Raw genomic sequence first — 23128 nt, forward strand, 5'->3', positions numbered from 1 at the left:
CTAGCTCTTAGTTTGAGATAAATATTTTGATCATCTGTAAGAGAGGCATTTTCATTCCTACCTTTATTTTTTTTTACCATTTTTAACAAAATAAGTGTTATTGAAGGCTTTTTCTCCATATATATGTTTGTTAAGTTTTTTAATACAAATATGAGCATGCTAATAATTTTCCTTACATTTCTGGTATATATCCAACTTAGTTATAATAAATAATTCTTGGATGTGTTGTAATCTTTTAAAAACTCCATTTTAACTGGTTGTACTTGTTTAACTGATTCTTGATGTCCCATAGAGTTATTAGCTTCCACTTGCCCAATTCTAATGTTTAACAAATTGTTTTCTTCAGTTAGCTTTTATACCTCCTTTTCCATTTTGCCAGTCTATGGCCTTTGTTTTTCTATGTTGCTTTTTGCTCATGGTATTTGCCTTTTTCCTGACTTTTAAAGTTGATCTATGCTCCTGGGGCACAGCGGGCACTGTCCCACATTTCTTGTGTAGGGGGCTAGAGGTCTGGTTATTGGCTTTGTGTGCTGGTGCCTCAGGTTCTGGCAGCTAGTAGCTGTATCCTGTGGTTACTGGTGCTGAGCTGGAGCTGGTAGTTGTGGCTGGTGTGTCTCAAGGCCAGGTGGGGTTTTCTGTGTTTCCCCAGGGTTACACTAAAGCTTGTGGGGTGGGGTGTAGGAGTGGAGGTGGTCTGGCCACTGGAGGTTACCTCCTTACCTGGGACTGCACTAGAGCATGAGTAGGCTCAGCCACAAGTGGACACCAGTCTGCTGGAGCAAGTGGTGGTTCTCCATTCTGGTGTCTGCTGGTTCTTCTTGCTGTGCCAAAGCACATGGGGGATGGGGAGTGTCCTGATGTTGGTGCTTGCCTGCTCCACAACCCTGGGGCTCAGGATCTCCTGCTGGTCCACTGAGGTGGGACTTGCTGCTGACTTGCCAGGATGCTCCCATTCTGTACTGGTCCCCTTCAGCCACGGCAAGAGGGAATTTTCCCATTAATCCCCCTAGCCTTATGAGCTAAAGACTACTGCATTCCATCTTTCTACTGGCTCCACTGTTCCAGGATTTTTTCTGGGGCAGTATTTTCTGGTTTTTCAAGGTCAATAAAGGAGGGCGTGAGTGACTTATGGCTTACTCCATCATCTTAGCTTCTGTAACTCGTTATACTTGTAACAACACTTATTTCATAGCAATCATTTGTTACGTTTATTATATTTGCAAGAATCACATAAACATGCCAACATATAAAAAGTCCAAGAAAGAGAATTATATTAGAAATCATGAGCCTCTATTTTGTATAGTTTCTTTTTGACATATAAGTCCATCATTTATCAATCTGACTAAAATTTAAAATGATAGTAACAAAACTACTCTTTTTGTATGTTCCTTTTTTAGTCTGTTTCTTGTTTTCTTTTATGGATTTAAAATGTTTGGTTAATGCTCTTTTTTGCATATTTATCCCCATCCTGTAAGCTATCACTCCCATTCTCCTTTCCCCAACTAGAAGCCCTTCCTTGTAACAAATATACATTTTCCAGCAAAATAAATCAACTCATGCCCAAGAAAGCACATCTCAGTCTGTATCTTCAGTCCATTACCTTGCTCTCAAGTTGTGGGAAACATGTTTCATCATTAGTCTTTTGAAGTCACTGTAGTCCACTACTTTGATCAGAGTTCTGAGGGCTTTTGAAATTGTTTTTCTTTTTATTATTAATGTTGTAGCTATGTAAATTGTTCTTCTGGTCTTGCTTATTTCACTCTGTACTACTTTCTACATTTATCTGAATCTATCATATTTGTTATTTCATGATGAGCAATAATATTCCATTATATTTATACACCACACTTTGGCCATTTCCCACTTGGGGGGGACTGTTTTTGTTTCCATTTCTTTGCTAACACTAGTTGATCTGTGCTTCTGGGGCACAGGGGGCACTCTCCCACCCTTCTTGTGGTGTGGGCTAGGGACCTGGTTACTGGATTTCTGTACTGGGGCCTCAGATGCTGGCAGCTGGAGGCTGTAGAGTCTGTAGCTTATCTGGTGCTGAGCTAGAGCTGGTGGTGGTGGCTGGTGTGTGCAGTGACCAGGTGGGATTTTCTGCTAATGCAAAAAAATTCTGTAAATATTCTTTTAGCTATAAGTCCTTTCCTTCTATCCCGGATTTCCTTGGTATATATGCCTGATAATAGTATTACTAGATCAAAGGTACACACAGTTTAGTGATTTGGGGGATATAATTCCAAATTGCTACTACAAAATGGTTGAAACAATTCACATCTCCATAAATAGTGCATTAGTGTGTTTATCCTCCTACAAACACTCCAACAGTTCCTATTTTCTTCTTTTGTCACCTTTGCCAATCTGATCAATGTGAGGTGGAACTTAAGGGTTTTTAAAATTTGTGTTTCTGTATTAGTCCTTTGGAACATTTTTCAAATGGTTGTAAATTGTTTCTGTTTCTTCATATGAGAACCGTTTATATTCTTTGACCATTAATCCTTTGAGGTTTGGCTCTTGTTTTTATATATTTATACATTCTTTACATGTCTTAGTTATAGACCTTCTATGTAATTGAAATTATTCACTTTTTATTGTAACAGTCATGCTGGGCCCAAAGGATAAGGATTAAGGTAATAAACCTACTCCCTTTCCTTCAGGGGCCTTTCTACTCTAGACTTAAGTATGCAGTCTAGTGGGTAAAGTCCTGGTATGACACTAAAACTATACATTAATTTAGGTAGTATCATCACAGTAATTATATTTACATGGACCAACGATGAAAAATTAATACAGTTTGTGCCAAAAGACTTAGTTCATTTTTAAACTTTGGTAGCTTAGGATGCCAAGTTTTGCTGAAATTCTTTTTTTAAAATTTCTATAAAGAGTGTTTCATAGTTGTATTCATGTATTTCCTGAACATATTTGATACACTTCCAGATATTTTACGTATTTTATAGGTATTTTGAATTGCTTTTTTTTCTATATTTTCCTGCTTTTGTTTTTGTTTTTTTGTACTCTGCAGTATAAATGCTGACAATTTTGTGGGTGTCCTGGAAAGTTTTTGAAATTATTTAATGTTGCAATTAATTCTTTGGTTGAAATTCTAGGGTACTTTGAGTACACGATCATATCATTTGCAAAAAGTGATATTCTTATTTCCTTTTTGCCAGTGTTTATTCTCTCAATTCTTGCCTAATCTTGTTGCTAGAACTGGCATACCTAGAAAATATTAAATCATAGTGATGAAAGTGGACATCCTAACTTTACCTTGCTATTTTTGGAAAGACCTCTGGTGTTTTTCCATTAGAGATGTTGCTAGTTATGATTTTAAATAGATGCTCCTTAGGATATTAAGGAAAGGTTCATTTCTTTCTCTGCTTTCTAGTATTTCACTAATACAAATGTGTTGTATTTTCTCAAAAGATTTTCTGCATCTATTGCTATAATCATGTTTTTAAACTCTTTTTTATTATGTTCTGTTATGTTTATAGTGATAAGGATAGGGGCTGAATGTGTAGTTTCATTAACATATATATGGGAGAAAACTTCCTGTATCAATGCATGTTGGTACCTTCTCTGCAACTTGTGATCTTATAGAGTTTCCTAGACCACTGAGAGGTTAAATGATTTACAGAGATACAGACAGACATGTGCCACAGAAGGAACTTGGATATAGATTTTCTAAATGAATAAATGAAAAAAGTATTTATTAAGCATTTGTTATTTGCCAAGTACTGTGCTAAGTATTGGAGATACAAACAGAAAAATGTGATGCAATCACATTTGGAGGAAACAACACATTAGAAAAAAGTTTCCCTGAAGGGTAGGTAGAAATGTTCAGAAATTCCATGGATATAATGCTTAGGCATGTAAGACTGGATATGTAGATCTAAGAATCATCAGTATAGATATAATAATTGAATCTATGGTGGCTAATGATATCACCAAGTGAAAATATAGAAAAGAAGAAAATAGGGCCTAGAACAGAGCTTTTGGGGATACTCCAGGTTAGTTGCCATGATCTGGATGAAGTTCCAGCAAAAGAGTCGGAGGAATGGTCAGTAGGAAGAAAACCAGGAGAAAGCCTGTCACAAAGAACTAGAGAAAAGAGGATACTTAAGAGAAGAGAGTGATTGACATGGTGAAAGGCTGCAGAGAGGTCAAGAATGATGGAGACTGAGAAAAGGCAATTTGGTTTGGCAATTAAGAGATCATCTTAGAGCTGTTTCAGTTGAATGATGAGGTAGGAAGCCAGACTGCTGAGAGCTAAGAAAAGAGTAAAAGGAAAGGAAGTGAAGACACTAATTGTAGATTGTCTTCTTGGGGAGTTTGTCCCGAAGGGAAGGAGAGATACAGGATGATAACCAGTAGGGAGGAATGGATTCAGTGAGAGTTTTTTGATGATGGGGGAGTCATAGCATTTATAGTCAGTAGAGAAGCAGATGGTAGACAAGGAAAGATTGAAGATTTATGAAAAAGTGGGGATAATAGAGGAGGCAATTTGCTGGAGAAGATGGGTTGGAAAGGGATCACTTTTGCATGTAGAGGTGATTGTCTTGGCAAGGAGAAGGGACATTTCTTCACATGACAATAGGGCAGAGAAGAATGTGGCAGAAGCATTTGAGTGATGTGAGAGAAGAAGCAGGGAAGAAAAGGGAACTCTCTGTGAATAGCTTCAATATTTTCAGTGAAGTTTAAGACGAGTTTCTTATCTAAGACGGTGAGAAAAGGGGGACTCCAGGGGACTTTGAAGAGGGATAAAGGGATAAAAACAATTGGAAAAGCTTCTGTGGCATGTGGGTGGTGAATTGATTAGGAAAATATAAAAGAAATACCATGACACATTGAGGACCCAGTTAACCTTATGTAACATAAATTTTCAGTGGAACTGATCGACACAGTTTCATCATTTTTTGTAGTTTAATTCAGCAGCATAGGAGTAAGAGTGAGGGCATATGGGTGGATCGTGAGAGGAATCCAAGGCACACTGAGGCTTGGAAGGGCAAGATCAGCAATATGATAGAGAGTTAAAGGATTCAAGAGAATGAACAGTATAGAACTGAACTGGTTAAAATATACAAAAGGAATATAAAAGAGCCAGTATAAGGATGATAACCTGGGAGAGAATCAAGGAATGAAAAAACTGGAGGTGATAGCAAGGATAAAAAACAGGGTTAAGGATCACAAGGCAGAAGAAACAGTGGAATGACAACAGATTGTGATTAGATAAAGAAATTTAAGAGTTCCTGAGCATGGATGTGGCACATTTGTGGGTGACGGCAAAATCAAGCTTATGAGGATCTCTATAACTGAGTTGGAGTGGAGAAGTAAGTCATAAGAAACAAATAAGTGGATGACCTAGGAAGTTAGGGTACATGGGGGAATGTTAGTATGTGTGTTGAAGTCCTGTAGTATGAGAGCAGGAATTGAAGCTGAGAGAAAGACTGAGCTAGACACTGGACTCATTAATTAAGCAAGTAGAGTGTCCTCTAGGGTTGTAGATAACAGCTACAAGAATCTTGATTGGGTAATAAATATGGATTGAATAAACCTTAAAGGAGAGGTTTCTGAGGGGTGATGGTAGAGATCCTGGAAGTGGCAAGGAGTATACCCTGCCACAACCAGTGTGGATGAAGGTGGGGAGAAATTGGTGCAACATGAGTGCAAGTGCAAAAAATGCTGAAAAAGGTGGCCAAGGAAACTATGTTTTCAGGAAGGAACCAGGTGTCACTGAGTAAAATAAGGTGGAAGGAATGGCAAAGGAAAAGGTTTAATAAAATCAAATGTTACCTCTGGAACAGACATTCAGAGAATCCTGTGAAAAGGTGGGTGGCTTTGGAGTGGAATATTAGATAAGATGAGTTTTAAAGGGGATGGGGAAAAGATAGAGATGGAGAACAGAGTTCAAGCAATGATAGTTGGAAAGGGAGGAGAGGAAATTCAGACTCACAGGAATGAGGCGAGTATGACATGGAATATGTTAATCATTGAGAATTGAGTTTGGGTAGGTTATTATTATCTCTAGGGGTTCATCCTAAGAGTGGAATTGCACTAGTTTGGAAGAGGGGTGGGGGACTAGGCAACTGATAGTGGGTTGTAAGAGGACAGAGATGGTGCTGGGGTTGTAAGGATATAACTTTGCACTGTCTGTTTCTCTCCCCATGTCTGAAATGCTCTTCTTCTTCTTCTTCACCTCTTAGAATCTCTGGCATCCTCCAAGACTCAGGTCAAATTGTCCCCTTCCTCAGGCAACCTTTCCAAGTCTCTCAGCATTAATGCATTCTCTCCTACAAATATCTTCCATCAATGTGTAGCTATTTATGGAAATGTCTTCCCCATCACACGGTAAGCTCCTTGATGGCAGGAACTGTTGTTTTGTAATTTTTCTTCATTTCTAGCACCTGGTATAATAGTTGGCAAATAGTAAGTACTTAATAAATTTTTTTTGATTGACTGATTCTTCGCATGTCTGTCTATCAGTGTCCAAAGGTCTTGTCCTGCTTCTGTGTATCTTAATAACCATCAGGAAATATAAGTATTCAAATTCACAAATAAGCATTTCTTAAGACTGTACATGAAACGGCAGACTTCTATTTGACACTGCATTAATGCACTCGGTGGAACTGTGAATCAATCCAGCCATTCTGGAAAGCAATTTGGAATTATGCCCCCAAAGCTATTAAACTGTATATGCCCTTTTGACCCAGTGATGCTGCTACTATGCTTTTACCCTACAGAGATCAATAAAAGTGGAAAAGGACTCAGATGTACAAAAACATTTATAGAAGTTCTTTTTATGGTGGCAAAGAATCAGAAACCAAGAGAGTGCCTATCAATTGGGGAATAGCTGAACAAGTTATGGCATATGGATGTCGTGGGATATTATTGTGCTATAACAAATGATGAAGGAGTTCATCATGAGTTAGGTCATTCGGTGCTTTAGCAATAGCAGCATAATGCTTACCAAATTTACAGAAATCAGCAAATCCTAGGAAAGCCCTTAGTCTGGATTGTCCTTTGGATGTGACCAAGTTAAGAGCACCATGAGACATATATTTTATAAAGACTGCAGTTGAAAGCTTCAGATCATCTTCCTCTAACCTATTCATCACTTTTATCAAGAACTCCTCATGTTATCTCAGTACCTTCCCATCAATTCAAGTACACCAATATTTGAATGTAGTTCATGTTTCTAAATACTCTCTCTAATAGTTGTTGGACAATGGCATGTACCTTTAAGATACCTTAAAGGCATACACTAATACTGGTAAAATGTGACTGAGTAGATGAAAGCTATTGTGTGGGACAACAGACCACTGACTCAAATGAAAAAAAAACCAGAGGTGACTCAGCTTTCTCAAGGTAGAAACAAAACAGAAGCTTTATTTGAGCAAGTCTTGTGAGAACTGGGCATCTCCCACTACCAGGGCGGAGAAGGTAGTGAAGAGAGGCAAGGGGGAGAAGGCAAGCAAGGGGATATATATCCTTGTACAAACAATTCTAAGAAATCCCACCACAGAGGCTGAACCTCTGTCCTCATTTGCGGGGACAGGTGGCCTCACAATCTAACCAAGAATAAGTTTTACCCAATACCAGCACAGAAACTACAGAATTACCTTACAAGGAAACTTTAATGTTAAGATGGCGGTTTGTGAGTAGGCTAGGGGAGGGGGAGAGCGGAATACCACCTGATTTCCCCGAAATCATATGATTTACAGGAAAACGAAACTTAGGCCTAGTAAGGTCCACATCCTAACTAAATTTGTACTATTTGAGTATCACCTTGCCTGAGTTATTCATAGGGAAGCTTTCACAATCTTGTATTCCATTCACAGCTGAGGTGACATCTACAAATCTAAAGAAGAAGGGGAAGAAAGACATTCCTAAAGGCTAAATAATCAGATTCCCACAGACTCAAATTTATCCCATTTCCCTTTTCTCTAAATATTGATTCTCAAACATTAATAATGTATATATATATATATATGTATATATATATATATATATTTACATATACCCTGTGAAGTCTTCACACTTTATTCTCTCACTACCTCACACACTGTCTTCTCTTTGTCTTCTCCCATGGAAATCTGGTTAAGTGCCACTGTACAAGTCCATTGCTAACAATCGCTGGCTGCAACAGAAAATATGGGGCACCTTGAGCTCTTGACAGAATATACTCATCTACTTTGGTTAGCTTGTTCAAAGTCTTGTAGTATGCACATATGTGTATCTTACCACTACTATAGGTGATACAATGAGGTGTTGGATTCTGTGAAGAGGCCATTGACAATCAGGTCTTTGAAATGGTTTCTAAGTTTATCCATCTCAATAATCAGTCAATGAACATTTATTAAGTGGCTACTGTGTGCTAAATACTGGGGATTACAAAAAGAAGGATCTTCTGAGATTGTTCCCACCATGGTCAGGGTCAGTGAGATGGATTTTGTGATTGTTTCTTCAGCATATCCCATGTCCCACTTGTACCATGAATCTGTCCTCTTGCTGAACTTCCACCTCAAATCCGCTTTCCATTTTTATGGAAACTGAGGACACACTAAAGTAAAATTTCTCAGGATCTATTTATGAAGTTGAAGAGTAAGTGTATTTTTGAGGTTCAGTGTCACCACCTGACTATTTTCCTTTATGCTGTCTGTACAAATGATCAAAGCATGAAGGTATTGGCACCCAGCTTTTTTTTTGGCCGTATTCTGCCAATATCTTGACCAGACTAGGTCAACATTAGCATTCGATCCAATTGATTCCAATTAGTTCCAATTGATTAGAATTAGAATTGGTTCCAATTAGGACTAATGTGTTGCTGAGAGCTGGGTGGGTCTGGACAAGCTAGAAACAATGTTCCACTGACACCAGCAAATTCTTTGTGAAATTTCAAGTTCACCCCAATATTTCCCAAATATGAATAATTCTTGTAACTTAAGTTAATCAAGGTCAAATCTTTTCAAAGGTTGTAGATATTTTTCATAAATATATCTCACAGAATGACTTGGAACATGATGTCCACTTGTACTCCATTGTTCAGAACAAGAGGGCAGTCCACATCCTCCATCTTCACCATCAACTCAATGCCCCTGGGTGAGGCCAAGCCCAGGTTAAACATAGAAGCAGAAAAAGGCTTCAGAAGGGGGCATGAAAACAAACAGAACAGTTGTGTTTCTATCTTGTTAAAGTTAATAGACATTAGTATTTTGTAACAAAGGACAAATAACAGAAGTATAATCCCACCCCCTACCCCAGGTGTATTTGGTGGTCCCATAAAAGGTAGCCCTGTGATGCTATATACTGAGAAGGAGATGTGACTTCTAATTGGCTGAGACCCAAGGATGAACTTTGAATGAATGCCTTAACCAAGCAAGTGAATGAACGTGGTATCTGAACACGTTCCTTGATTCTCGTTGTTTCCACCCTGAGACTTCCCAGGTGAAATAGTTTTCTTATTGATTGATCTGAGAGTCCATTTTTGATTGAGTTTCAGAGCTCCTCTACTCTTGTGTATTCTAGCTTTTAAACTAATCTGTTCAACTTCTCCCATTACTTCCTTCAAAGTAAATATTTTTGTTCAATATCCATGATTATCTTTTGTGTAAAATCTTTTGGTGGGTAGGGAACTAAGCAGGCTGAGAATGAACTGTCGCTCTCCCAGTCTGTGGTGGGACTACCCCCCACATGGACTGACCAGGGATGGAGACTTTTGTCTAGAAACCCTTATGAGTTCCAGATTGGAAATATCTGACATGCAACAATATATATAATTCTAGCCTTCTGAATACCCCTTCTGAAGATGGTGGCAGGAGTAATTGTCTAGTCATTGCCAATCTTCCTTGGAGACATAGCATGGGTCATTCCAAATCATATAAATCCTGTGATATACATGTTGCCTGTGGTCCAGCTCAACCAGCAATAGAAGTCTACAGTTTCACATACAATCTTTAAAAACATTGCCTATTTATAAATTTAAATGTGTTTGTCAATGGTTATTAAATTTATGAAAACTATGTGTAGGTTAGTGCCTACAAAAATATGAACAAAATACCTAAAATATTTGGAAAGTTTTAATACAAGAGTATTATACAGGAGTGGTGTGCCTATTTATCTGAAACTTATTTGTCTTTGAGATTTATGCTGGTAAGCATGAGATTGATTTCATTGTTGGACACTAATTCCTAGAAGTGGATATTGTGCCTTGCATCACATATCAAAATGGATGTTTTTAAACCTACAGCTTATCTGACAAGTCCTTCCATGTTAAAACTCTTAGGTGGTTGCTATTACCTTATTTACCTAAGTAGAGCTGGGGTTTCAGAATGACTTCCAAGCCAAGCTCACATAGAATTTTTATTCATACCTTCACTATAAAGACACCACAGAAAACATAATAATCAAGCTATGAGACCAAACAAAACAGATTTATCTTAAAAAAAGGCACTAGTGAATTCTACAAAAATAATTAAGTGTATCATCTAGGACAAAGTAGTTTGTGGGCCTTTGGGTGGGTGGGTGCCTCTCAGCATTTTTGGTTTAATTCCCTCAGCCTATCAAGGACTAGAATGAAAACAAAGAGAGAAAGAGTCAGAGAGAAACAGGAGGAAGGGGAGGAAGGAAAGAAGGAAGAAAGAAAAAAAAGAAAGAAGAGAGGACAATAAAGAAAGGGAAGAATGGGAGAAAGGACAAAGAGAAACTGATCATCTCCTCCCATGGCACTTTAAGGTATACATGCCACGGCGCAGCTATGAGCACAGTGGATAAAGCACCAGCCTTGGAGTCAGAAGGACCTGAGTTCAAATTTGGCCTTAGACACTTACTAGCTATGTGACCTTGGGCAAGTCACTTAAATACTGAATGCCTTGAAAAAAAAAGTATACATCTAAAATTCTGATTCTTATACTCATATGGCATTCTACTGATTTTACCTTTCTTTGGCTCAAACTTTGATAAATCGCTAATTTTCCCGTGTTTAGAATTAGGATGACTCATGCTTCTTCTCCACCTAAGGAAATGTAGTTAAGATGAATGAGGAGCCCAGCCCTGTGCTAGACCTGTGGAAGATACAAAAGAAATATCAGACTGTCTTACCTCGAAGAGTTCACAAGCCTACGTACAAGCCTGGTTTATAAGCCTTACTTTCCCACAGGTGAGACTAAAACGTTGAATTAATGGTAATTAACAATTAGTAGTAAATTACAGTATGGCAGGTAGCACGGTCTGATGAGTGGAGGGATGTCCTGGGAGTCAGGAGGACCTGAATCCCAGCCCACTCTTTAACACATACTAGCCTTGTCATCACAGGCAAGTTGCTTAACTTCTTAGAGGCCCCAAGGATCTATAAGATATGAGTTAGTTACCAATTTACATTAGTCAGAGTAGTTTCCATGTGGAAATTCCTCAGTGGTAATGAAATCACAAGTCCAGAACAATATATGTATGCATGAATGCATGTGTGTATGCATTCTATGGATGTACCTCTAATATATGATAATAATAAATAGAATATGAAAAAATTCCAATTGATTTCATTCAGGCTACAAGCACAATATAGTATGAGCTCATGGAAGAATAGTGTGAATAGAAGCCAGAGTCCTCAGGGAAAGTCTGATGGAAATATTCTTAGGAGGATGGGTAAGATTTGAACAGAAATAGAGGAATTGGCAGAGAGTGACAATAAGGAACTGAGAAAAGAACTCAGAAATGATAGGCATTTGCTGAGAATTGTGGCACTTAATTTTCCATATCACAGTGAAATTTCTAGATTTAATATAAGAGAAGTTTCTGGTCCTCAATAGAGAGACTGTGGAAGCATGATTTTTATATTACAGACTCTAGCCTTGAGGAGTTTTAAGAAACAACAAAAAATAATTCCAGAGTCTGGAAGAAAATTCTTAGAGCTAACTTATTCAAAAAGGATAGAAAACTTATAGTTCTAGAAAAATGATAAACTTTACATAGAGTTGGATGAGATCTTAGGCACATCTCATCCAGTCTCCTCATTTTACAGGTAAAGAAAGTGAGGTCCTTCTGAGTGAATTGCTTTTGTGGAGGTAGAGGTGAGGTTGGAATCTAGGCCTTTTGATTCCGAAGTAAGGGTTAAGATAATCTCACCCTTAGAGATGAGTCCTGCCCAAGTGAAAACCTGATGCTTCATTTAAAGGACAGAGTTGAAAATGTAATTCAATCCCTTTCCATTTGAGGAAAAGAAGAAACATCTTGGACAAATAAAACCTCTTTATTTATGAAACTTGCTTTTAGGACAAATGGTAGACCTGAAGTACAAAAGGAATAATGAAAAAGAACAGGAGTGAGTTCCATTAAGATCACAGTAGGCCACTTCTAAGTCCCAGTGTTCAATGGGCCTATGCCAAATTTAGATATTAAATTGCCCAATGAAGATGAATTGCACTTTAGAAATGAAGATCTAAAGATTAAGTGCAGGGATAATAGTTTCGAATGGGTTATTTTATGCTTGCAATTTTTATAGAAACAAAATTGCCCAGACTAAAGTGTATGGAAGGAGTAGGAGGCAGCCTTTGAAAAGTATTGGACACCTGACCTGAGATGACTTGGTCTACAAAATGAAAAGTGTCCTGTCAATTTGGCTGCTCTTTGAAATCAGCATATAGAACACTAGTCCATAACCCGAAATGAGTAGTGCAGTTTAGTTCTGCTATAATGAGATATATATGTTCTCAAAAATCACTATGCAAAATCACACACCAAAACTCACAGGGCTTATGGGAGAAATGAGTCTAGGGGCACAATACTCAATAACTTCTTCAGTGAGGCATTTAAAAAAAGAACCTAATAAAATGGTAGCACAAGTTTATGCATGTTAAATGGTTAAGAAATACATAAATAGTTCAATAAATAGTGTGTCAAAGGCCTCAGGCTACTGCCTGTCCCATTCCCATAGGTCTGAGCTGGCAAAGGGCTATCTGGAAAGTGTCGGGGTAGAAGGAATGGGTATGGATCAACCTTCCGCCACCCATGGCATCTATTGCACCAGAAGATATATAATAAATATTACACTTTTCCTTGAAAAAGACTTGATGTTTGATTGTGGAATTGGTTTTCAGAACAGTTGCAATTTATGTATCATTGTGAAATGGTGTGGTTCCCCCCACCCCCATTCTTACTGTTTCTAGTGAACTAAATCATGCATAAGCAAGTAAGAAATTTGTGATGTGCTTAAATTGTTTCCTAATATATCAATATCATTGAAACAAATTCACATTTTCGAAACAATCTATAGAAGAAGGGACTATATTTGGTTGTTTTCCCTTTATCACCCTGCCTGAGAAATGCTATTTGAAACAATGAAATAGTCACAGTCTTTCATTATGTTGGTGCCTTGCTGAATCAAATCACATAATGTAGCACCCCTCTGTGTTATTTCCCCAGTTTTTTATTTCACTCACATATTAGGACCCCAGAGGGCAGCTGCTAGATTGGTTAGCTTGTAGACTTCTAAATCTGTAAGTTCACAAGTCCTAACATATGTACTTCTCATTAAGAATTAGCCAGGGGATATAATGAACTCTTAGCAAAGACAATTACTCTAATTGCTATGAAGTATTCCCCCATATAAACACAGGACCCACTTTCCCACAAATACACATTGGAAAGGTAGGCTCAAACTTGGAGTACAATAGTGAGACCCATGTCATAGGATCCCTATCTAGCAAAAGCAACTCAAAATTCCTCGTGCTGAAGTATTTTTGTAGAGTTCTCATGGATTTCCTCTTGGGTGGAGTATCTCTTCACTGAAAGTTGCTCATCTGGGTTTCTGGGGTCTACACTTTTCCTCTTTCTCTCTTCTCTGCTGCCATAGGTCGTCACATTATTTGAAGAAGCTTCCTCCCTCTAGTGACCACATTTCTCTATTTGTGTTCATCTGTAATATGTTTTTGCTTACTTAGTTGTATCTTGATTTCTCTTAAACTGATGAACTCTAGAACTGCTTGATGGGGAGCTCCCACTTTGTTGCTAGAGAGCATTGTTAATGTCACAGGGAAGAGAGTGATCTCTCTTTCTTCCCCACTTCCATGGGAAGCTCCCAAACCTGTACCATCCCCTACTTTGGAAATGTTGAAATTCATTGAAGGTATAACTATTTAAAGGCTCAAGAGACCTGGCTAATTTGTTTGCTCAGCCAATAGTATTGATCCCTTCTTAACGCAATTGGATGGTTGTTCATGTCTCATAAAAGGCATATTGCACCTTTTTAACATATGAAAGCCTTATCATGTGTGACTACTTCATGTAACTACATCAATTGATCTGGATAGGTGTGTGGAGATCACAATTCCCAGCCCATTACAACAGCAAGTACAGGCAATGAACTTTTAAATTCTAGCTATACAGTAAATTAAGGACATCTTTACAATGTGAGTTATTCTTTTATCACTTTGTTATTACTGTTATTTGTCAGAATTGGATAATTTTAGGGAGCTGTGAAATTAAAATCTTTGGTAGATATATTTCTTATGGATTTGTTAGGCAAACATTAAGTTTCATAATATTAATAAATAATAAGATTAATAAGATTAGTATAGTAAAAACAATAGAATGCTTTGAGTTTATACACCAAGTTCTCAATGATGTGAGCGCGCCTATTGGTACAAATCAGCCCCATCCATGACTTCCTTACTTCTGTGATTCTTGCCCACATGCTTCCACAAACTTCTCATAGAAGCTTTTCAGAAACAATCACTCCTTTCATAAATTTTTCAGAGAGAGTCTCCCTCCTCACCTGAGTCTGTTTGTGGCTGTACAAGTCATCGATAATGTCTGATGTGCTACCCTTCACACTCAAGTCATTGTTGATAATGTGCTACAGTCCATTGACCTATGTATCTCTCATTTAGTCAAGAGGTCATCTGCATTTTTTACTCTTCTTGGAAGAGATAAATATGTATGCTGTTAGGGCAATCTGGCTCAACTGAAAAAAAAAAGCCCAAAACAACAAAAACAAACTCCCCGAACTTTAGTGGTTTCAACTCTTGCCTTGAGATGAACATCTCCCCTTCCGTGTCATAAAGTCTTCTCCAAATGAGAAGACAACATCTCTCTATTTGGGCTATGACTCTCTGAATTATATGGCCCCAGTACCAGGCCAAACACAGATTATTAAAAGAACCAAAGGAGGTCTCCTACACATGGGATTACATGGGATAGATATTCTGTGGAGGAATTATAGAAAACTACAGGTGAGAATTGCTCAGAACAAGAGAGTTTTGATTGGGTTGCTATCTTCAAGGGTGGAAGCAGTACCCATACTGATGGGATCACAGATCTACTGAAATCTTGAACATAGGGTTGAATAAGCTGGAGGAAATCAGGGTTAATCTTATAGAAACAACCTGGCACTGTCCAGCAGCTGTCTCAACATGAACAGGAGTGCTACCTAGCAGTCATTAGACTTCTCTGTTCATGGTCATCATGCCTACCTGTTGGTCTAGCACTATCTGCAGACACACACCTAATTGTCCCTTACACAGGCAGGACTGAGCAGAGTCATTTTTAACATCTTGAGGATATTATTTCACTTTGACATAAAAGAAAATAGAAGAGATGGCGGATCCTCTTATCTTTTCTGGATCATGATCAGCCTTGATCTGAGTGTTCTGTGTCCAATGGGAAGCATTTCCTGGTCTTCATTGTTACTGTTCTCTCTTTCCTTCTCAACTTATGAATACACATGTTCTTCCTCTTCCTCCTTCTCCATCTGTCCACATGGGGAATCATATCCTTTTGTGTAGTTTTGATTGCTTATACTTTGCAAGATATCTTGGGGTTTGAGGGCTAGATTTTTTTCTTCCCTGTTTAGTTATTCTATCATTGTTTTCTTTTTTGAAAAAACTAGGACAATTGATGATTTTGGCTCATGTAATTTTCATTCATGATTTCTTGAAATATAGCTCTGGTAAACCAGGCTTTGATAAAGCCCATTGGGATTCACATACAGCTACTTGACTAAGCCTTTAAACCCAAATCACTCTGACTCTCATTGGCCAATAATTGGTCCCAGGCCAAGCCTCACTTGGATATTGTTTGGGTTTTGATGGCTCGGAGTGAGTGTACATAGCAGTTGTTTCCTTTCTGGCCAGAAACTCTGAGGGTCTTCCCCTCCCAGATTGATTCTTTTGGCAAGTCAAACTAGGCTGTCTTTTGCCTCAATTCTGACCTATCCTTTTAATCACTGAATGGGTGTTGCCTCAGACAAACTGATACCTGGGAAAGACCTTAGCTTAAAAAGTTCAGGGTCTCCCACTGCATCCATGGCCATCACCAGTTGCTCTGACCTGTGGCTTGCCACTGGACTGCTATAACTCTGGAGAAGAGAATGAGGCTGATAATTTTGCACAGCTTTACCTCACTTAAATCCAATTAACTTGCAAGTCAAGACATTACCCTCCTGATGTCATTGGCCCTCTTCCAGAACCAAGGACAAACGATAACAGATACACTTACCTGTTTTCATATTATATCCGTCTATGTGAATATGAGCTTCTTGAGGGCAGGGACTATTTTTTATTTTATCTTTGTATCTCTATTTTCTATCAAAATGCCTTGTACATATCTAATAAATGCTTCTTGGAGTATTTGGTTAGGAGACTAGTCACTTTCCTGTCCCCTTCAATTTCTTTCCTGGTGACAGTGAAAGGTGAGCTTATTAGAATCGGTTCCTTATTTATCTTGGAACCTTTATCAGAGAAAATTGCTGCAAAGCAAGTTCTTAGTTAGTTATTTCCCTTGCAATCTTACCTTTATATAAATATAAATTTGTTTATGCAAAAACTATGGAATTGTATGTGATCAAAATCATGCATTTTATTGTCTATGTCTTACTTAGTCATGAACTTTTCTCCTATCTGTACATTTGATATGTAATTTTTCCAGTTTTCTCTAATTTGTTTAGGCTGTGACCTTTTATATCTAGGTCACATATCCATTTGGATCTTATCTTTGTATAAGTAGAGGTTCCCAAACTTATTTGTCCTATCACTCCCTTTTAAAAAAAATTACTCAATGCTGCCCTGGAAATCTACTTTTTTAACCTTTTAATGTTTTTTTTTAATTTATGTCATTTCAAAAAATATTTTTTAAAAAAATGACACATCTTAAATTTAAAAATTTATTGTAAATTTGTGGGTTTTTTCCTGCATTGAAATTTTGATAATGCAATATTGCATCGTGTCACTGTATAGTATCATATTATAAACAAGTCATTATATGCACATATTCCTGCCAATACCTGCTGGACTTCCTGACAATAGCTACAAGCTCACCTGCCAACACTTGGTTGTTAAGACCTGTGCTTGGACTTGATCACTGATGAGTGATAACTTACATTTTGTTCATTTATTTGGAAAATAATGTAATCACTATGACTTTAACCCTGTTATACAACAGATGAAACATGTAGGAGTGGTTTTTCAAAATTTTCTTTTTTCCTTATACTTCTCCCATCCCTTTATTTTTATTCAACACCCCCCCCAATTGCACCTGAAGCTGCTACCTCCCATCTTTCCAGTGCCCCCTAGGAGGTGGTATTGCCCACTTTGGGAACTAATGGAAGGGGTGTTGGTATAAATTTAATTTTTCCCATACTACTACCCAATTTTCCCAGCAGTTTTATAGTGAATCAAATAGTAAGTTCTTATCATTTCAGTCTTTTAACAAACATGGTAGGAAATCTTTTTGCACAGTATTTGATTATTCATCCATTTTCATTCCTCAAACAAAAATTTATAAAGCACCCCACTGTGCCAACACCCTGCTCTTGCTTACAATATAGGCATGGCATCATCTGAAAAACAAGCAATATTGTGGGAAGTACCTCACAAGGACGCTAGTTTGGGGCTAGGCTTATGAGAAGCTGAGGAGAAAGAACTGGAACCAGGTGCCCTGACCCTAAATCTAATGTCTTACCTAGTTGTGTCATTTTGAGTAAATTACCTCTCTGGGTCTCAGTTTCCTTATCTCTATGAACTACAAAGACATTTATTATCACTTATGAAACCGGGCAGCCCTTTTCTAGTGACCTTTATGCTGAGCACATTTTCTACCTGTTCCGCTTCCTAGAACTTCAGGGGACTTGAAATGCCTGCTGAGGGATGACTTTTATATGGGGCTTTGTAGTTTGCAAAGCACTTTCCTCCCAACCACCCTCTGAGATAAGCGGTGCAAGAATAATTGCTCATATTTTAGAAATGAGTAAGAGTTTATTGTAGGGAAGTGTGTCATGATAAATAATATGCCCACTGAACTCCACTCCTGCCCCTTCCATCCCATACCCGTCTTCCCCTTGGTTTCTACTGATTTGGGGACTTGGGAAAGGGGTATGAAGGCCGCTTATTAGGTCCTTTGGATGAGTTGTTTCTGAATTATAAGCAAGAGGAGGGCCTTAATACAGTGAACATTCAATAAATATTTGTTTGTTGAGTAAAAATGGATGAATGATCAAATATCAGTGTCAGCTTGGGCCAGGGAAGGAAATAAGTCTAGGTAGGTAGCAGGCAGTCTTCAGGGGGAAGAAATAGTGCCCTGACGTATCACTGTCTAGGGTTTAGTCCCAGTCACCCTGTTCTATTTCTAGTTCTGTCTCTAGGATTGTTGGCACATCTGATGTGCCTAGAAGTGATGGAGGTAGGTGGGCAAAATGCAGAACATGCCTGACTCTTTGAGTCCTAACAGAATATATTACTTAGTATTATGAAAATAGTAATACTGTATCCCCAGAATAAATAATTTTCATCACTAATATTTTCTGTTTGCCCAGCCTTGAGGTAACAACTCTGAAATTAGGTCCCGTACAATGGTATCTGTGTAAATGAATTCCCCAAACATTTCAGTTCAAAACTGCAAATAGCAATGACAATTAAATTATAGGTTTTAGAAGTAATTGAACACCCCTAGTCTCATCTTTTCTATCCTTTTGACCTTAGGTCATCCCTTTGGCATTCAGCCATTCACAGGTTCATCAATGTCTAAACATCATAGTTATCTTGTCATATTCTGGCACTGACCATCTCTCCTCACAAGTTAGAGACCCAGCTCTGTATAGATCTAGCTTCCCTGTCCTGGGGGAGTTAATCCATTCATCTTGAGGACTTGTCATGGGTCAGAAGTGTTGTGGATTGGAGGCAGGGTCAATGTTCACCTCTGCTTTCTGTATTTATTTTTATTACTTCTATATTTCTATTATTTCTATATTTATTTCTATTTCTATATTTAACAAGCTGCAGTCCATTTTCCTCTCCTACAGCTATCTACCAGAGTATCAGGGTGTAGCCAGCATGGGTATCATACCATCTGACCTGACTCTGTGCACTAAAAAAGGTGTGACTGCCTGCTTGGGCTGACTCTACTCAATCTCAATATCTGCCTAGCCCAAAGCATTCTTCCCTAGTCACTTCTCTCCAGTCAATGTTATACAGTTATCCCTTCAATATCACAGGGGTTAGGGGCACAGTGCCCCTATTGTCTGGAAAATCTGCATAAAAATAAAAGTTTTTGGCCCTCCCTTCGTACCTGAGAAGAAATCTTAATTTTTTCTTTTTCTTTTTTGGGGTGTTTACAGTACCTTATTGTAAAATTTGGGGTAAGTATTTGGAACATGTATTCAGTGTCCAAAGATAGATGAGAATCTATTGTAGAAGCATAGAATGTGGGAATTGGAAGGGATCTTAGAATGAGCAATGGGAACTGATTATTTTACAGACATGGAAACTGAAGCTCATAGAATTTAAATTATTTGTCTGAGGTAACACATTTAGTTTGTGACAGGGCTGGATCTAGAACCTAGTGACCATTCCATTATAATACAATCTTCCAAGACCATGAGAGAAGAGATTTGCTCCTTCCCATCACCACCTATCTCCTGCCTTGTTCAACTTCCCAGGGTAACCCATACTGATGTTTAAGCAATTTTAGTTGTCAATAAATTTTTCTTTATGCCCAACCTAAATCTGTTCTTCACAGCTTAAGCCCCTTCTTTCTTGCTTTTCTCTCAATGAAGATGGAAAATAACTGGGTACCAACCGTTTTGCAGTCTTTCATATGTATAGATATATGTTTATATGCATATACATGTAAATGTGTATATATATTTCTTTAAGTTGCTCCTCAGCTTTCCCTTGTCTAGGCTTAAATGAACAAACAAACAAAAACAGGTATTTCAGCTTTTAGCTATAGATCTTCCTTTTTTGATGTTTATGGCTCTCCTAGAAGCGGCTAAATGGCATAAGGGAATGAGCTCTGGGGCTTGGAGTCAGGAGGGCCTGAGTTCAAATTCAACCTCAGATACTTACTAACTGTGTGACTCTGAATAAGTCACTTAACCTGTCTGCCTCAGTTTCTTCAACTGTAAAATAAGGATCATAGTAGCACAGGGTTTTTCTGAGAGTCAAATGGGAAATTTATAGAGCATTTAGGACAATGCTTGGTACAGAGTAGGTGCTTAATAAATATTCCTTCCTCCCCCCTTCACTCTCCTTCTCTCCTCCAAGGTCTTTGAAAGTCCTTCAGGCCCTTTCTTCGTTATTGGGGCACAGCTAGACGTACTCTGTCCAGTGGAGCTATAATGGTGTGGTAGTTGTGGAAGTAGTGTTGTAAGAGCTGCACTCAAATCTTGGTTCTGTGGCTAAATAGCTAAGCAAATCAACCTCTCTGAGACAGTTTCTACATCTATAAAATTAGCATAAAACTATCTATTCCATCTGCTTCATAGACTAGTTCATAGATGGAACATAGAAGGGACATCAGAGGTTATCTAGTCCAACCCATTCATTTCTCAAATGTGGAAACTGAGGGCCAGCTAGTCTAGCCCAAGGTCACACAGGTAGGTAATAAATGGCAGAAAGGATACAAATGAAGACCTTCTGACTCCAAACTGGTTAGTCAATAAGCACTTATTAAGCACCTACTACGTGCCAGGCACTGAGTGCTAGGGATATAAAATGAGGGTGAAAAAAGACAGTCCATTGCCCTTAAGGAGCTCACGAGGAGAGAATAAGCAAAAAAAAAATATTTAAACAAGCTAGGTACGGGATAAATTGGAAATCGTTAAAAGAAAAGACACTCAAACTAAGAGGGGGTGGGGAAGGCTTCCTGTAGAAGAAGAGGTGTAAGTGGGGACTAAGAAGAATCCAGGGAAGCCGGTAGGCAGAGATGAGGAAGGAGGGCATTTCACACATGGACACAACCAGAGAAAATCCAGGCCAATTCTATTGTTGTGAAGAAATCCTACATATGTGTGAACCATTGGGTATCTCAAGAAAATCAACTCATTCCTCTTGGCCAACTTCAAGCCAGTAGGGATGAACTCCATATTCAGAATTCATTCACATACAATTGACTTTTGATCAATTGATGGATCCAAACCTGGTGACTAGGCCCCCTGTGATTAATTGGGGAGGGGATAGACCCTGACCCTTACAAATATGCTGACATTACTTTCAACAGTGGGAGCATGAAATAATATTTAAGGCATCTGCCTTCGCATTAACATGTGTCTCAAACCCCATGAATAATCGAGCTTCTTATGGTCAAGACTGGATTTAAACTAATTCTCTTGGGAATATTTGCGTGTGCCCTATGTGTTTTTGCTAAGCATGCTAAACCACAATTGCTAGGCCTTGAGGTATCAAATGTCATGAAATTCAGGTCTAGAATCCTTTCTTGGCCAATTCTCACTGAGTTTCAAATATGCATTTTACTTAATCTCTTGTTCAGCTGTTCAACACGTATTGTCATTACTTTTAATCTATAAAATCCGTAATTGCCCTTCTACAGGGAGCTGTTCCCAATCCTTCTTGATTCTAGTGCCCTGGAATATCACAGGATAAACTTCTTAAAGACATTTTTGTATAAGTTTGCTTAAGCAGATCTTTAAATGTATCCGTGCTTGTACTTCAACTAAAAATGTGCATAAGCATGTCTATTGTGAGCCGATCTGATTTATAAAATGAAGATCATAGTAGCATCTACCTTGCCAGGTTATTACGAGGATCAAATGAGATCATATTTGTAAAGCACTTGGCACAGTGCCTGGCACAAGGTAAGTACTGTATGTAGTACTTATTCCTTTGTGTTTCCCCATTTCTAATCTACATTTCCTCTATGCTATTTCATTTGATGATCTCATCAGCTCACATGGGTTCAGTTATCATCCCTATGCAATGTCTCAAATATCTATATATCAAGCCCTATGCTTTCTATCTTTTTTAAATTAGACTTTTATTTTTAGTTTACAGCACTCAGATGCACAAGTTTTTGAGTTCCAAATTTTCTTCCCCTCCCTCTCTTCCCCCTTCCCCCCAAGATAGTATAGAATCCAATATATGTTCTACATATACCTTTGCATTAAACTTATTTACATAATAGTCAAGTTGTAAAGAAGAATTATGACCAATGGAATGAATCATGAGAAAGAAGAAACAAAACCGAAAAAAAGAGAGCAAATAGTTTGCTTCAATTTGCATTCAGACTCTGTAGTTCTTTCTTTGGATGAAGACAGCTCTTTCCATCATAAGTCATTTGGAGCTGTCTTTGAACCTGTGTTGCTGAGAAGAGCCAAGTCTATCAAAGTCAGTCATCACAGAAGCAATATGACTGTGTTTGTGTATAATGATCTCCTGGTTCTGCTCCTCTCACTCAGCATTATATCATGTAGGTCTTTCCAGGTTATTATGAAGTCTGTATCTTCCCTATTTCTTATAGCACAATAGTATTCCATTACCTTCATATACCACAACTTGTTTAGCCATTTCCCAATTGAGGGGCATCCCCTTGATTTCCAATTCTTCGCTACTACAAAAAGAGCCGCTATAAATATTTTTGTACATATGGGTCCCTTTCCTACTTTTGTGATCTTTTTGGGATACAGCCCTAGAAGTGGTATTGTTGGGTCAAAGGGTATGCACATTTTTATTGTCCTTTGGGCATAGTTCCAAACTGCTCTCCAGAATGGCTGGATCAGTTCACAACTCCACCAACAATGTAACAGTGTTCCAATTTTCCCACATCCTCTTCAGCGTTTATCATTTTCCTGTTTTGTCATGTTAGCCAATCTGACAGGAGAGATGTGGTACCTAAGAGTTGTTTTGAT

This window comes from Trichosurus vulpecula, chromosome 2 (genome assembly GCF_011100635.1).
Source record: "Trichosurus vulpecula isolate mTriVul1 chromosome 2, mTriVul1.pri, whole genome shotgun sequence".
Lineage (NCBI taxonomy): Eukaryota > Metazoa > Chordata > Mammalia > Diprotodontia > Phalangeridae > Trichosurus > Trichosurus vulpecula.